General features: G+C 42.6%; 1 non-coding gene across 1 annotated transcript; it reads right to left on the bottom strand.

Annotated features, from left to right (window-relative positions):
* Positions 1 to 4797: 4797 nt before the first annotated feature.
* trnal-caa (transfer RNA leucine (anticodon CAA)) lies at positions 4798 to 4912 on the bottom strand. The gene is made up of 2 exons: positions 4875 to 4912; positions 4798 to 4843 (listed from the first exon to the last, which is right to left on the bottom strand). It is a non-coding gene; the product is annotated as a tRNA-Leu (tRNA).
* Positions 4913 to 5156: the final 244 nt, after the last annotated feature.

Raw genomic sequence — 5156 nt, forward strand, 5'->3', positions numbered from 1 at the left:
ACCCGATCCCAAAGTCAGGCAGTTCAACTTCATTTCACGAAGCTGCTTTTTGAGATAATTAATTGGGTACTTTGGTGAAACACATGTGGTTGTTTAGATGTAAAACTGGGACTTCTGGTGTTTATAAATGCTGTAAGACCCAAAACAGGAATCATACCCCTGGACCAACAAGCCACCTGTAGACCACAGGGGCCAAATCCTCAACCAGCTGAGACTCGCTTCGTGTGACGTACATCCTACAATGTTTCAGGAATTCCAAGGACCAAACAGTTTCCTGAACATAATCCCTTGACCTTGATTGTTCTTGGAACAAAACCAAAATTGCTGGAAAAGTTCAATAAGTCTGGTAGTATTTGTGAAGGAAAATCAGGGTTACTGTTTTGGGTTGAGTGAATCTTTCTCAGAACTGACTGTTCAGACTTATTTCCCAGGACATGGCTCACAGCCTCACCTGTTGGCCCGGCAAGTGGATATCTTAAAGCTCTTTAACTTTTATGAAAGTTGGTGCTGGTTCTGCTATGACAGGCAGTGAATTACCTTTTCCCACTGTTGGTGGTCTGAGTGAAATGTTTTTTCCTGCTGTTTTGATTCCTACACAAGCAAAACGGAGGAAGCAAACAGCCCTCGCATTCATTCCCAGCTTTTGCCCACAGTCAGCAGGATATGAATCCGTGCAAAAACACCCAAACGGATTTGAAATCCATTGCCTTAACCATTAACCAAGAGATGCTTGTTAATATTAACAGCAGAGTTCATAAAGGGAGCCCGTAGATGAAGTCTACTTGAATTTTCCACAGCACTCAAAAAGGGGTCAAAAGGTCATAACACAAGGTCAGAGTTCATGGTGTTGTCTAATAATTGAGCATGGACTTCCTATTGTTTAATTAACAGAACACACAGAATCGGGATTAAAGGGTATATTTCATGTTGAAATACCCACACCCCACAACTCACCCACCGTACTCTAATGTACACTATTTGATGGGCACTGTTCTCTCAGAGATCTTTTAATTGATGTAATTCATTCAACCTGCCACATTGCACATTACCAGAACTAAATTAGCCACATCCCACATCCTACCCCAAATGCATCTTTTGCCTCTTTGAACAGTTATGGAAACATTTTTCTCTGAAATTTATCACCTTCACAAAAAAAGGGGCTTTACAGTGAGGTAAAAATCAGAAGCCATTTTTTCTTGGCACAGATCATTTACAGAGTTCAACATTATGGGTGTGTAGTTCCTTACTCCGCTTTGTGTCTGTATGTGTAGAGTTATTAGTTCTCCAGTCACCAAAGAATGTGTACACAATATTTAATATAAATGAACAACTACAGTCAAGGCCACTAAAACATTTATCATCTGTGTGGCTACCAAGGTGTCTCAGTAAGTGGGATGACTGATCCAATCCTTTCCCACACTCAGAACAAATGCATGGTTTCTCTCCCGTGTGAATTCGCGGGTGCAAGACCTGATGGAAAGACTGGCTAGATCTCTTCCAACACTTGGAGCATTTATTTAAATCTGCTAAGTGTGATCTCACTGGTGTGTAGCAGGTCGGATGTTTGAGTGAACCATTTCTAAACTTCAAGCAATTATCGAGTCCGAGAGATATTCAGCACAGAAAGAGAGTCTTTGGTCATTCTTGTCCATGCCAACCAGAAATCCAAAATTTATTTCGTCCTGTTTGCCAACATGTGGCCCATACTCCACTAAACCCTTCCTTTACATGTATCCATGCCGATGCCTTTTATATGTTGCATTTATACCAGCCTACATCATTTCCTGTGTGAGTTCATTCCATACAAACACCATCCTACGTGCCAAAACATTACACCCTGTGTCCCTTTAAAATATTTACCCTCAAACCTTAAACCTATAACCTCAAGTTTGGACTCCCCGACCCTGGGAAAAAGACCTGATCAATGCCCCTCATGATTTTATTAACTTCGATAAGGTCACCCCTCAGCCTCCAACACTCCAGTGTAAAGAGCCTGATTTTACTCAGCCTCTCCTTCTGGATCATCTGCTCCAACCCTGGCAACTTCTCTGTGAGCACTTTCATCTTTCCTTGAGCAGGGAGAAGAGGATTGAATGCAGTTTGCGAGGTTTTGTCTGTGTGTATTAACGTGGTTAATGGGTACAGAGAGGATGAACACATCCGCTTTATCCCGCCAGTTTAAATTGTGAAAATATCGGTTTTAAGGCAGTGTAAGAGGAGATTGTATCTTTCTGTGCATGTTTACTGGAAATGTTCAGCTGTGAACTGTCTGTCTTTAAAATAAACGGTGTTTGACTTAAATTCTCACTGATTAACATTGAGATAGAAAAAAAAAGTTTCTGTGTTTGGGTGTTTAAGTTCATGAACATATGGATTGGAGCTGAAGCAGCTTGTGTGGTGCTGAAGCAGCTTGTGTGGTGCTGTGGCTTAGTTGGTTAATGTGCCTTTCTAACAATCAGCATAGCTGTGGTTTGAGTCCCACAGGTGCCTATGGCTTACATTGCCGGTATCTTGTCCAAACCTCTTGTAAATAGTGCCAGTTGCTTGGTTCCCTAAAGCTGAAATGGCTAGCTTCTTGTATTTAAACTCAATGCATTATTATTCCTCTGCTCCCACTCCAGTCACCTGAGCCTAACCCAACTGGCTGTTTTGTTTGTTGCTGTTTTGTGAACTGTAACAATTAACAATTGTCAGCCACTCAGAGAGAGAAATTGTGATAAATGTCCCGATTTGACAGATAAACCTGATAACTTTGTCCAAGATGACATGATTGAAATGCATAACTAGTCTAGTTCCAATTACTGATCTGTGGACCTGAAAGGTTACCTCTCTTCTGCTCCACAGATGCTGCCAGGCCAGCTGAGTTTCTCTGTCAATTCCTGTCTCTCTTTCAGACTTATAGCACCTGCAGTTCTTTGAACTCTGTTAACTTGAATAATTTCTGGGACAAACCAGCCCATCTACCAGCTCCAGAGCTTCTTTCCTGCTCCTGAAAATCAGTCATCACAATAAACGAGCAGAATAGAACTCCCATTCCCTGACCAAAAACGGAACCCAGCCTGCGGCAGTGAAAGCACATAATCCTAACCGCTGCACCACCAGTAAGGGCACTTCAGGCTCTTGTATCTTTTCTCACCGACACTGCTTCTGACATTTTATTTTGTACCATTTTGGCTGCAGATCAGTTTCTCCCTTTCACCAAAATTCCCTTTGCCTTTTTAATTACCTGCTGCACCTGCAATCCTACTTTCAGCGATTCATGCCCAAGGGCACCAAAGTCCCTCTGCACAGCAGCGTGCTGCATTTTTTATCATTTAAAACACAGTCCATTTTGCGTTATTCCTACCGAAATAGATGACGTCACACTTATCAACATTGAACTCCATCCGCCATGCCTTTGCTCACTCACTTAGACTATCTTTATCTCTCTGCAGATGTTTCGTGTCTTCTGCACACTTTGCCCTATACTTGTCTTAGTGTCAGCTGCAAATTTTGACACACCACACTTAGTCCACAATTCCAAATCATCTGTGTAAATTGTAAACAATTGTGGTCCCAGCACTGATCCCTGAGGCACACCACTAGCCACTGAACACCAATGAGAAAAACACCCATTTACCCCTACTCTTTGTTTTCTACTGGTCAACGAATCCTCTATCCAAGCCAATACATGACCTGTAATATGGTGCAACTTTATCTGATGTAGTAGCCTTTGATGTGGCACCTTGTCACTTGTCTTCTGGAAATCAAGATACACCACATCCACAGGTACCCCATTGTCCACAGTGCAGGTAATGTCCTCAAAGAAATTCACCAAATTAATTCAGCAAGACATACCCTTCATGAACTCGTGAACACCAGTGGGACAATTTATATCCAGATGTCTTGCTATCTCTTCCTTGAACATAGATTCAATAATTTTCCTCAGTGCTGAAGTTAAGCTAACTGGACCAAAGTTACCGGCTTTTTGCCTATTTCCTTTTTTAAACAGTGACGTCACATTGGCTGTTATCAATCTGCGGGATCCACCCCAGAGTCCAGTGAATTTTGGTAAATAATTACTAGTGCATTTGCTATGTCTCCCATCGCCCCTTTTAGTATCCTGGGATGCAGTTAATCAGGGCTAAGAGACCCCCATGTCTACTGTTAGCCCCGTTACCTTGGCCAGCACTGCCTCTTTAGTGATAATGATAATCTCTATCACAATCAGTGAGAGTTTCACATCAGAGGTGAATTAAATGGGTAGAAACATTGAAATACATCATTTTCATTAGCTCAGAAACAGTACTACAAAAATGATCTTTCTCGAAACATACAGGTGTTATTGGCGATGTAACGGATTGGATGAAGAAAGGTTCGTTCCCTCCTGGGACCATCTGGGAAGGGAGTGTTTAATATCAGAATGGAGGTCGCACATTTAAGGCAGAGTCAAGGTGAAGTTTATTCTCTCAGATGGTTGTGAATTAGTGGATTCTTTTACAGAAGAGGATTGTCAGAGCTGGGCCACAAAGTGCATTTAAGGCTGAGTTCGATTGATTTTTAGCAGCAAGGGTATCAGAGGTTACTGAGAAATCCAAGAAAGTGCAGTTCAGGATTATCAGGTCAGGATTATCCGCTCATTTAATAGCAGAGCAGACTTGTTGGGCTGAGCTGTCTCCTTCTCCTCCAAAACTGCATCATGTTAATATAAAGCTGCAAAACTGACCGGAGCAAATTTTGCTTAAAAACAGGTAGATCCCATCGGGATACCGAACCTCAGTGATATTTGCAAAGGACAACAAACAAAGAAGCAGTCATTGTCAGAAGTGGGATTAGAACCCACGCCTCCAGGTGGAGACCAGAACAGCCAGCTTTGCAGGGGAAAGAGTCTATTCCTTGAGTCTGGCGCCTTAGACCACTCGGCCATCCTGACACACCTTGGCTGCTCCAGAGTGATCTGTATACCAGGGTAAACAGGAGAAGCCAGTCTTCAGCACCCACACTGAGCCTGGCTCCATTAGGCCCACAGTCACCTCTCACAAACCACCGTTGCCCTTCACTTTTCCCAACCTCCAACTTGTTCTTGTCTTAAACAATTGCATGTCAGGCAATTGTAGCTGACATTGCTGATGTAGAACTGGGATGTAGATTGAAGTGACACCGCCTGGTCTATGGCG

This window comes from Stegostoma tigrinum, unplaced genomic scaffold (assembly GCF_030684315.1).
Source record: "Stegostoma tigrinum isolate sSteTig4 unplaced genomic scaffold, sSteTig4.hap1 scaffold_98, whole genome shotgun sequence".
Lineage (NCBI taxonomy): Eukaryota > Metazoa > Chordata > Chondrichthyes > Orectolobiformes > Stegostomatidae > Stegostoma > Stegostoma tigrinum.